The sequence below is a fragment of the Bidens hawaiensis genome, unplaced genomic scaffold (genome assembly GCF_021521415.1).
Source record: "Bidens hawaiensis isolate Kalapana, Puna unplaced genomic scaffold, B.hawaiensis_p1.1 tig00015764_1, whole genome shotgun sequence".
NCBI lineage: Eukaryota > Viridiplantae > Streptophyta > Magnoliopsida > Asterales > Asteraceae > Bidens > Bidens hawaiensis.
In genome coordinates this window covers 596,185-609,033 of record NW_027492406.1, presented here as the reverse complement: position 1 = coordinate 609,033, position 12,849 = coordinate 596,185, and the positions used below count along the sequence as shown (strand labels likewise).

The window sequence follows — 12,849 nt, the reverse complement described above, 5'->3', positions numbered from 1 at the left end:
TGTATGCCAACTATATGTATCTCATGTCGGCGTTCGGGTCTACCCAACCGGAGCCGGATCCCGTGACGGTGTCGGAGACTCAAACGACATGGGCCTCCGGTTCAAGCCAAAAGCCGACCCGTAAACACCAAAAAAAACCAACCAGGGAGCCGATGGCACAACATGATCTATACAAGCGATGAACCGAGGACGAGGAAGTAGCCCTCGCAAGGGTTTGGATCGTCGTTTCAGAGGATCCCGACGTTGATAAGTATTTTTATATTAAGTATTTATATAACACTATTTAGTGTTTATTAAAAATGTAGATTAATTGTGACAAATACTTTTAATTTGGAGCTAACTTTCAAGCCGTCAGAATATTTTGAAGCAAAGTATTTGAAGCTTGGCTCGCACTAACGGGTAAACCGGAAGACTACCGGGTTAAAGAAGCGGTTCAAGCCCACTAGAAGGCCGTTAATTCGGTATGCCAAAAATTGTCCGGGATATACAACCGCTTGCGTGGGAGCGGTTGGCGTGACGGGCAAAACGACACTGACATCCAATCTAAAGCGTTAACCGACTTTCGAACTCATTGGCAAACGGAAGGGCGGATCGGGAAAACTTTTAAGATTTTATGATGTTGGGTAAAACTAAGGGTATGCCCGAAATGGAATGGGGCACCCACCGCACTGGTCGCTCGACGAGCCGGTGCATCATCTGGAGCTTCAAAAAGTTGTGGACATCGTCTACGACAAATCCGAGCACACCAAACACACCCTCCGATGCTCGTAACTTCAACCTCATTGACAAACACGACGCGGTTAATTTAGACACCGACGCCGACGAAGTACATGAGTTGGCTCGACCCGGCGAGAGAGCAAGAAAATATAATACAACCAAAAGGGAGGGTTATTCATCGTCACAAGTAAATACGGCGGCCAGTGAAGAAGTCGATCATCTAAACGAGGTGTTCGGTCGTTTCAAAACACATACCATGGAAATGGTAAAGGACATGAAAGAATCCAACAAATACCGCGAAAAGCTAGCCATGATGTTGGAACTACGACAAATGAATAAAGATTACGAATCCCTCAACGCGGACAGGTTTCACGAAGAAGCTGCATTATTGCATCGACGACGTTTTGAAAAAATGCACGAATATTATGGATATTAGTTTTTTTTTGTTATGTATTTTTTTGTATTTCTTTTTTAATTTTAATGTATTTTTATTAATTATTTAATTTAATGGGTTTTTATTTGTTTAGTTTAATTATAAAAAGAAAATAATAAAAAATGGTGACGTGGCAAAGGAGGGGCTATAACACCATTACACCCAAAACACAAAAACCTACCATTTGCTGACTGATCGTCACGTGTCGCAATTCGCCCCAATTTGTATCTACTCAACTACACATAACCTTAGACTATCATCTATGGTGGGGGCTTCAAAGCCCCTCCACAGTGCCACGTCAGCATCGGGGGGCATCGAAGCCCCAACCAATAATGTCCCGCTATGGTTTAATGCCCTAAGGGCGCGCATATATATATATATATATATATATATATATATATATATATATATATATATATATATATATATATATGATGGTTCAAGAGAGAAATGAAATTACTACGAGAAATGCGAGAAATGAATATGTGCCACTAGTTTTATTTTAGGTTTTAAAAGCTTCAAGATTAATTAAGAAAACTATAAATGCATCTCTCTCTTCAATTAATATATCTATTAAATTAATATAACTAATCAAATTACTATAATTGAAAAATATTAAGAATTCATTTATTTTCTATCCAAATTTTTATCCTACGCAAGTACAATTCATCCTACACAAGTACAATTTATTCATACGTTATAATTTCTTCCAACTCAATATATAAATATCCATCAACGCGTAGTTACATTGTGATAAATAATATAAAAAACTATTTTACATGTGTTAGCATTAAATATCAACTAAAAAATACAACATACACAAAAATATATAGCTTACACTTGTTCCGAGAATAAGAAAACATATAGCATACACACAAAATTCATCATCAATAAAATATACACGCACAAGAAAACATATAACATACACATGAAAACTTTGTCCTACACAAATACAATTTATTCATATATTAAAAAAAAATTCTATTTAAAACCAATTTCTTCCAACTCAACTTATCGATATCCATCAACACGTAGTTACATTGTGACGAATAATACAAAAACCTATCTTACATATGTTTGCATTAAATGTGAAATATACAACCTACACAATAACATATAACACACACTTGTTCTAAGAATAAGAAAACATAACCTACACACGTGTATGATATGTGTATATTTGTGTAGTTTATATAATTGTTGATGTCGAATTTAATATGTAAGTTGTATGCTTTTTTGTATATTATACGTTTTTATTGCTCAAAACAAGTGTAAGTTATATAATTTTGTGTAAGTTGTATATTTGTTGTTTATATTTAATGGACACATTTGTATGACATTTATTATTTATGAAAGCTAAATTTGTATTTTTATCCTTTTAATTATTTTAGTTAAATTATGTAGATATATTAATTAGAGAGAGATTTATTATGGTTATATTAGTTGAATTAATTGGAAAGAGTGTGTGCATTTATTGTTACATTTATATCTTTTTCATTTATATTTAAACTTTTAAAACCTGAAATAGAACTAGTTGCTCATATTCATTTCTCGCAGTATTTTCATTTCTTTCTTGAACTTAAACATATATATATATACATATGTATGTATGTGCGTGTGAGAGGGGGGGGGGGACTTATCGCGCTATATATATATATGTATGTGTGTATGTATGTGTGTGTGTGTGAGAGGAGGGGGACTTATCGCGCCGGCCGTTCAAACGATGGGCACCCCGGTGCCCCTTGGTGATGTTCCACACCCAAGAACGCCTGCCATCCCTCTAAGCACGCCCCATAGCATGTCGTCTTATAAATGCATTATTCCTTATTTTAGTTTTAAAGGTTTCTTATGACTTGTTGAGGAATTATTAAATGTGCATTTTTTATGTGGTCAATGGCCAGCAGAGACTTGTCCGGATAATAAAAGCGAATCATGAATCATTCCTTGTTATATAATCATTTTACAGGCTTGATTTGCATGTAACCAAAATTACTGGATACACGATTATACATGATACTTTGATATTATATATATATATATATATATATAGCAGATTGGGCTGGCTGGTCAAATTAAACATGTTTGTTTGGGTCAATATGGGTTCCGCGGTAGCTTCGGGTCACAACATGTTCTGACCTTAGGGAAAAAAGAACGTATCAAGTTGAAATGAGTCGTTTTAAAAAAAAAGTATCAAAGTAGGTTTACCCGCGTTGTTTTGTTTATGGTTGTTGGTGAATATGGCGTCCGCTATCGCATGTAAATAATTTTTGAAGTCATTATCTTGTATACCCTTCATCATTGATTAATGAACTTATGTGAATTAATAATTAAGTTTTCAAGGTGAGATCCAAAGATATATTAATTATTAAAATTTTAATATAATACGAGTATATTTTAGATAAGTTAAAAAAATAAAGAAATAATTAAAAAAGAACAAATAGTTGGTGCAACTTTAGAAGGAAGTGTGTCTCCTCTCTTAATTAGCATCCAATGGTTGACCATCGTAAACAATCATTAACAAAACATCTCTTTTTGATCTCTCTTTCCCAATGGTCTGTTCTTCTTCAATCTCCATAACATTTGCAGGTTTTTTGTTGATGTTGATGTTATGGAGTAGTTCTGTGTATGCTCAAGGATGCTATACGTCCATAATAAGCTTCGGTGACTCCCTTGCCGACACTGGTAACCTTAAATACCTAGCCTCCATATCCAACCGAGAACTGTTATTCTTTCTACCCCCTTACGGCCAAGACTTCTACAATCATTCCACCGGTCGTTGTTCCAATGGCCGTCTCATCATTGATTTCCTTGGTAAGTACATTTATCTAAATTTACTGGTTGGTTAGCTGGTTATTGGCATGGTCCCATAAGTTTCATGATCTAATAGTATCTGACTATCTGATTCAACTTATTAGCGGGGTATTTATGGACGATGGTGTTCATATGTTTTTATTAATTATTTTTTATTTTCAAAGTTGTACTTTGGTCTCGTTATAATAAAAATGAATATTGGCACCTTTAGTTATCACAAATTACATTTATTTTACACAATTTCCTGGTTTATGTAGCTAGAGTCTCGGGTTACCGTTGATACCGCCATTTGTGTCATACAATGAGAGTGACACCACGGTGACATTTAACCAAGGAGTTAATTATGCAGTCGCGGGTGCAACAGCATTGGATTCATCAGTTCTTGAACCAAGAGGGATTCTAAATACCGTGACAAATGCATCTTTAGGAATTCAATTAGCATGGTTTAAACAATCACTACCCTCTATTTGTGGAAACTATTCGAGTAACTAATAGTACAATTTTCTTGATTCAAACACACAAACACAAATTATAGGTTCTCCTTTATACACGAACCGATTATAATTTTTGGCAGATTGTAGAGATTTCATTGGACGATCTTTGATTCTTGTGGGAGAGATTGGAGGAAACGATTACAACTATCCAATTCCCAGAGGAAAAACAATAGAAGAAGTTGAACCTTTAGTTCCTCTTGTTATTGATACAATCATCTCAGACGTCAATGTAAGAACCTACGTAAATCATACTAGATAAAATTTTCAACTTAATTTTATGCCTTGTTCAAGCTGTGTTTTACCATATCTCATTGGTTAGCAGAGTATTGGATGGGCCAGTGATTATTTTAACGTGTTCAAATGGTTATATCATTATCCGATTAATTGTTTTATTTGTTTAAAAGAAAAACGGAAAAAATTGAGATAGTTATGAATTCCATCAAGTTTCCCTTATTATATCGAACAACCCAAAATTCAGTTATTTCAACTACTTTAAATGATCTTTCAAATTGGTCAAGACTCTCTAGTTTATGACCGCTTCTCTATGATCCAGAGTATACTTCTATTCACCGATTAAGTAAATAACTATCAAGAACGAAGCAATCCTTTAACTTTGTTTAAAGGTCCCCTGTTTTTGAGAAAGGAGAATAGGAACGAAAAAAAAGCAGTCTTCCTAGGAAACTACTTATTTTTTAGGATAACCTTCTCATATATATATATATATATATATATATATATATATATATATATATATTGTCATACCCTCAGAATCCACTAACGGAGTTTTACCGTCAGAGGGCGTGAACTAACAGGATCGGAATCATTAGTTATAATCAAACCTTAAAACAAAGTTTCAAAACCATGAAAACGTTTACGAGTAATTAAACGCGGAAGCGTAAAACCATAGAAAACAATGTTACGTCACGCAAGACGACTTAAAACCCAATGATCACAGTTTAAAATAAGTTTGCATAATTAAAAATGTTTCAAGCAATGCATGTTCCTAAACCACGCGCCCGCCTCGGCTACCTGAGAATAACATACTAAAAGTGTCAACACAAGGTTGGTGAGTTCACAAAAATAAATGTTTAGCGTTTGCGTTACAGCGTTTTGCGTTACAGCGTTTTGCGTTACCAGATAATGTTATGTCAATTATATATCTATAGGTAGCTAGCCTATAAAACAAGTATCACTAAGTGTTCGACACCGAAGCTGACTGTTTATCATTTGCCTTGCCACCAGGTCATCCAGACCATGGTATGTGTTTAGCCAAGATTACACCCACTCGACCTCCAGTCGAGTTTAGCGTTGGGTGGGGTTTGTCAAACCCAGTAGTACTACTCAACAATGACTCGCTATTATCCAATATTAAACGGTTCGATGTGAATGAAGGACTTTAGTTAACGCGTTTGCCACTTAGTCTTTACAAGTGATATATAATCTATATTAACAAAATCTTAAATGAGTTTTCGGAGTATGTTATCTCCCCCAAGAGAAAAGCGTTTAAAAAGTTTAAAAGGGGAAAGTGAAACTCACTGTTTGCGAAGAAATTCCCAAATTAAATCACCAAGATGCGCGTCACAGAAAAACTCTCTCTAGCGTTCTAAAACAACAAAGAGATTTTTCTAAGTGTCGGAATATTATCGAGTCTCTAGACCCGGCACATAATACCTATGCACATAACATGTTTCGTGTTTCGTTTGTGGATCGTGTGTGACTTTAACAAGTGTATTTGTGACACGTTACATGTGTAAGCAATTATTTACGTGTCACGTATTCATAAAGTACATCACTAGCAATTACTCCCCGTAAGGGCAATTTGGTCAACACATAACAATTAACTAGCCATTATTCCCCACGAGGGCAATTTGGTCAAATCATGACAATCAATTAGCAATTATTCCCCGCAAGGGCAATTTGGTCAAAACATAACAATTATATAGCAAGTATCATGTTTCATGCATTTTCACAAAACTCAGCAGCTAGTTTCACCGAGACAGAAATTCTACTTGAAAGATTGTACTATCTCACCGATCATAGCATCACAATTAATTTACCAAAAATCATCACAAAAGCATATGTCTTAGGTTTCCAGAACATATTTTATTATATTTTTATTCCACATAGGTTTCTCACAATCATCAAATCATTACAGCAAACTCATAACAGTCAAATTCATGAACAACAGAATGTTATTTGAAATTCCCGTTAAACGAAAAATCCAATAAATGCAAAACCACTTGGGTTAGGTTCCTAACTCAATAAGTCAACTTCCAGAAGTGGAACCAACCCAATTGGTCACGTATTTCATGAGATATAACATTTACAAAACAACCTAACAGCAGGTCTAACAACTCAGCTTTGCACAATGTTTTTGTAAAATCATAAAAGTTAACCTTTACTTGTCCAAAAATTACAAATTTATATTCTTTAGAAACTAGACTCAACCTAGTTTACTGTAGTATCAATAATCTCAACCAATTTTCACATTTACACCTCGTTACAGTCAATTAAACATTAATAACACAATCTGTCCAGAAACTGTTTGCATCCAAACTCAACATATTAACTATCTATGAACCATAATTCATTCATATAACACTCTAGACTTCATAATCACTATCCATGCACATCAATTACACATTACATACATGGTTAGGGTTTTTGTTTGAACTCAAATCAAAGACACAATAATTAACATGTAACAATATCAATTCTAGTTATCGAATCATCATCAATACATCATCAAATCAAACAAAATCATATGAACACACTAACATATAAAAATCAGCATCTAGGGTTTGTAATTAACCCAATAAAAGTCAAGATTAAGTATAAAGGATGCATAGGATAGTTGATTATACCTTCCTAGCACCTTAATCTTGAATCAAAAGCTTGAAATTTGTTGTATGTATGTGTGTGTATGTCGACGGCAGCCAAGGAGAAAAGGGGGGGGGGGGGGCTGATCGGTTTGTGTAGGGAGAGAAATAACAAGTTAGGGTTTATTATTATTATTATTTATAATAATCTATGTTACACTTTGGCCCCTCCACTTCTAAGTATTACTTATTTAGCTTAAACTAACTTGTTTACATCTTGAGTTAGTGTTTATAACGATGTTATCACACAACACATAAGTCTAACACATAATTATCACATAATTACTGTTTTGACGTTTTTCGTTTATTCACCAATCGTTTGCGTCAACTCGTTTGCGTTTCGGTGCAATTCCCGAAAGACTACACATGTAGTAAGTGTTAAGCGTCATTTAAACCCTAGTTTAAATGTAATGAGGTGTGCATTATAGATTCAATGATCTTAAGTTTGAATTGACGGAGTTGAGTTAACGGAGTTAACCTGAAATTGACGATTGTCACATATATATATATAGGTTCAAACAAAAATAAAGAGTTTTCTAAGAATGGTAAGAACCAACAGATTTATGACATGTGGCATTACAACCTATGGTGAAAGAACAATTATAAGAAACTATATCGGTTATAATGTTGAAAGAGTAATTCTAGAAAACTATGTCGGTTTTTAATAATTTTAAAACTTTTAATTACAGGATTGATTGAAATGGGGGCTAAATCACTAGTTGTTCCCGGGAACTTTCCAATTGGATGCTCTGCAAAATATCTAACAGTTTATGGTTCAGAGAAAGAATATTATGATCCTATAACCGGTTGTCTCGTTCAGTTAAACCGATTTGCTGAATATCATAACGAACTGCTGCAAACTAAGCTAAATCAAGTTCAATATCTTCATCCTGATGTTAGCATGATCTATGACGATTACTACAATGCCGCCATGAAAATCTAACTTTCCCCATCTAAATTTGGTAAACAAACTCGAGTTGACGAATAATTCATTTTCATATCTACATTATCGACTCACATTTGGTAATTTTTTTCAGGGTTCACGAATGGTGGTTTGAAGGCGTGTTGTGGCGGTGGAGGCCGGTATAATGTTAATTTAGCAGTGGTATGTGGAGACGCATCTGCAACGTTGTGTGATGAACCAGACACGTATGTTAGTTGGGATGGAAGACATCTAACCGAAGCAGCATACCGAATAATTTTTAAGAACTTATTTCCTACATCTAAATTTAATTCATTGTGTTCTACGTCAACTTCAGAAGTTGGATTATCTATTTCTATGTAAGTACGTAATTTGTGTGAAGTATTTGTTAGTACTTTTGTAACATATGTACTTTATATCTTCATTTTACTACTAGTTTACCTATTTTGTTATATCCATTTGTAAGAAAATACCATAATATGAGTGGTAAAACGGGTTGGATTAAACTGGATTCATGTCAATACGGTTTAAACAATTAAAACCACAAATTGACATAACTTCTTCTTCGACCCAGCAGGGACGACTATCAAGACCGTCAACCAAATCATTTGAGACAATAAGGCCATTGGTCGATCTCATAGTTGAATCGTCAGGCGATTGTATCACTCCTTAACATATCGTTGAAGAACTATTTAAACGATTAGATATGTCGAAGCAAACCATCGAAGTTAAATACCACTTCTTCTTCTGACATAACTTCTTCTTCGACCCAGCAGGGACGACTAACAAGACCGTCAACCAAATCATTTGAGACAATAAGGCCATTGGTCGATCTCATAGTTGAATCGTTAGGCGATTGTATCACTCCTTAACATATCGTTGAAGAACTATTTAAACGATTAAATATGTCGAAGCAAACCATCGAAGTTAAATACCACTTCTTCTTCTACCAGCTAGAAGCTTCCAGCTACAGCTACCATCTAGTTTTGTCAAACATATCCTTTATAGATATTTTCATATTATGAAAGTAATTGCCAGGAAGCTTTTAGGAACTTCTAGTTTCAAGCTTTTAAGATAAAAATCCTACTCAACTAAAAGCTTTGTTTGGTTCAAGGAGCTTGAAGCTTTTTGGTCAGGAGAAAAAGCTTAAGGGTATGTTTGGCAATGAGCTTTTAGGAGCTTTTAAGAGCTTCAAGCTTCAAGCTTTTAAGAAAAAAATCATATTCAATAAAAAACTTTGTTTGGTTAAGGTAGCTTCAAGCTTTTAGTTTGGTAGAAAAAGCTTCATATTTGAACGCTACTATTACTAGCTTTTGAGAAAAAGCTAGCTACAAGCTTTTACATTTGAATTTACAAGTTTGGTACTTGAACTTCTATCAACTTTTGTTAATTTATATAATTGTTACACATTTAACCCTTATTCAAAACTAACTACCCCCATGACGTTTTTAGGGGCCGTAACTTTTTCACATTTTAATAATCTTTTAAACATATTACATCATTAAAACGAGCATTTTATTCTCTTTAATTTGAGTATGATATTGTTATACTTCTTTAACTTTAAAAAATTGATGTTACCACGTGATTATTAGTTAGAATCGGTAACAAGTCGAGTCAGATGTAAGACCAAATTAGGGTCAGAACGAGTCGATACAAAAGGGGTTAAATTAGTTCATTTCGTGTCGGTACGCTTTTGAGTCGAATGGTGTCAGGTCAGCATGTTTCAAATTAGAACAGTGCATGTTTAGAATGGGATTCAGATCAAAATAGGTTGGTTTAAAAAATTATCTATTTGAAATTACTATATATTTCAGCTTTGTTTCTTGATTTTCGACATCAGTTACACGCTTACTGCATTTCCATGAATTACACGTCTACATTCAGGTTATGTGTACACTGTCATCAGGTGAATCATGTACCGACACTGATTATGCAGTTGATGTTAGGTTGTGCGCCCATTTCGCCGCACCACGTACCCAGCTAGTTTTATTAAAAGCTTCTGCTACTCTGCCAAACACCTAAAGATATTTAAAAAGCTACAGCTAACAACTACCAGCTTCCAGCCTTCGGCTTCCAGCTTTCAGCTAATAGCCATCAGTTAGTTTTCCTAAACATACCCTAAAGCTTAAAGCTTCTACTAGCAACGTTTAGAAAGAGCTACAAGCTTTTTGTATTTTAATTTACTTAAATAACCTTCCAAAATAAATATATTTACTATTATTAGTTTTAATTATGTAAATTTTAGTAATTTAATACATTTTATTAAAAGCTACAGCTACTCTGCCAAACATCTAAATATATCAAAAAAGCTACCAGCTACCAACTTTAAGCCACAAGCTTCTAGCTACAGCTAGCAGCTAGTGTTGTCAAACATACCCCTAGATGAATTTTTAAAATAAAAATCTTGTCAAACACTAGTTGTTAAACGTGTCCAACACCAAATCAGATTGAAGACTCCTAATATCTCAGAAAATATTTAATATAATAATTAGTTTATTATTATAAGATAAGTTAGTCTTATTTAATCCTATTTGTTTTGGATTCAAATTCTGTATTTGAGTTAGTATAGGATTAGGAACCATGGGTTTATATATACCATTGGTTCAATGTGTTAGTTAATTATTAAGTTTTTCTCGTTAATCGTTTTCTTAATAAAAGAGTCGATCGTGTGTTGATCAAATATCGTGTTCGTATTCTTGATTCGCTTGCTCAAAGTTTAACAAGTGGTATAAGAGCTAGGGCTCGTATTGGGAAGCGGTTTGAAGATCGAGGCAGCCTCCGCCGGTGGGTGTGTCCGCCGGTGGAGGGCAGGCGTGAAAGAAAGACTTGGGTCACAACTAGAAGACTAACAATGACACAGTAGAAAGAGGCGGTGAGGTGTTTCGCGCCAATCATTGTCGTGCGGGAGTGCCGCTTATGACGACACGGGTGACTTGTAGTGTATCTAGTTTTTCTTTATCGTAAGTCAATTAATAAGAAAAGCTCCTCGAGCAAACCGTGTGTCGGTGCGTGTGTGTTGCGTTGTTCTAGATACCCATTTTCAAGTTTAACAACATTAGTAGGTGGAGATAGTGAGTCGTTTCAGGTCTACCATTTTCGTACCGGAGTGCCGTTTGAGAAGACAGGGGTGACCAGTATTGAGCATCTAGGTCCGTGGCTAGATATATAGAGGTTGTCAATCTTGGTCGGCTAATGGCTCATGTCAAGAAGTTTTTCATCAGTTGATTTTCTTAGTAAGAGAAATTATTGGTTTTTTGTTTGTTGAACCAAAACCTATGTGCGCGATATTGTTGTTTATGTAACAATTAATTCCTCCTTGTTCACAAAGATTGAACAAAGTTGAGTCCGAGTAAGTTTTCGATCGAAGGTGTGCCCGATCGTGAATGATTTGCGACTTGTTTGTCGATTTAGTGATGGAATCGATCAAACGAAGGTGTGTCCAGGTTTCAATCGCGGTACGTTTCCGATTGAAGATGTGTCCAGGTCTCAATTGCGGTAAGTTTCCAATTGAACAAGGTGTGTTTCGGTTCATATCGAATGAAGGTATGTCCAAATTTTGATGGCGGTATGTTTTCGATAGAAGGTGTCCATGTTTTGATTGAATTATGAATTCGATTGAGTGTAGAAGTGAACCAAGAATGGCAATAATAGCCTTTGAGTGGTAAAGAAAACAGAGGACCTACTCATGGTTGAAAAGTTTGATGATGATCAATTTTTGTTTTTGATCAATTTATGGTAAAGTTGGTTCTGATTGAATGCATTAATAAGATGGTACATGAGCTGCATGGTACTAAGCTTGAAGCCGTTTTTCGAGAGATGTATAACTTATTCATAGCGGTTGAGCGGCTAATTGGTGATAGTGAGGGAGGTACAAGTTGGTTCGTGTCTGTCGATATAGCGGGGTACAACGAGGTTGTGTGTCAACTTGGTTTTTATGTTCATCGAGTTGAAGGTTTCGATGATGATGAGCCATCACCGTGAGTCGGGATGGTTAACTCTCCATGTGTCGGGCATTGATGATGTGCCATTACTGTGTGTCTGGATGGTTAAATCTTCGCGTGTCGAGCAATGATGTTGTGGCATGATCGTGTTCGGATGGTTAAATCTCCGTGTGTCGGGGTAGTTTAGTGGGTTGGATCGATGACCCAATAGTCCCGAGTGGTGACCCAATAGTCCCGAGTGGTAGCGTTGCCGGACTGTCTAAATGAGACATCAACATCATATGTTCGGGGCCGGTTTTGGGACCAAATCGTAACGTACAGGTCAGCAGTGGTTCAGGTTGTTGACAACAGCGAGGGATGGGTTATGGAGCTAGAACCGATGGCTAAAAATAGCCACATAGTTATGGTTTTGGGCTGTCAAAATAGAAGACAACGGGCTTGATGGTTTCGGTTTGTACGAAAAGTGGATTCATAGGAAACCACAAAAGATTATCAAGGCATGCGATAAGGCTATTTGGAGGTGAGTTGAATATATTCTAGATCTTGTGTAGATTAAGGACTAACAGACCAAGAATAATGTCTAAAGAGATACGAGTGTTGCGGGCTGTGAAAGACCTTAAAGGAACAAGTTTGGATCTAGAGGGAGTGTTGG

At 35.5% G+C, this 12,849-nt stretch overlaps 1 pseudogene across 1 annotated transcript; it reads left to right on the top strand.

Moving 5' to 3' along the window:
• The first annotated feature begins 3,699 nt into the window (after window positions 1-3,699).
• LOC143549728 (GDSL esterase/lipase At1g28590-like) lies at window positions 3,700-8,619 on the top strand (annotated as a pseudogene). The gene is made up of 6 exons (XR_013138183.1): window positions 3,700-3,965; window positions 4,219-4,445; window positions 4,536-4,684; window position 7,115; window positions 8,024-8,296; window positions 8,372-8,619. The product of XR_013138183.1 is annotated as a GDSL esterase/lipase At1g28590-like (transcript).
• Window positions 8,620-12,849: the final 4,230 nt, after the last annotated feature.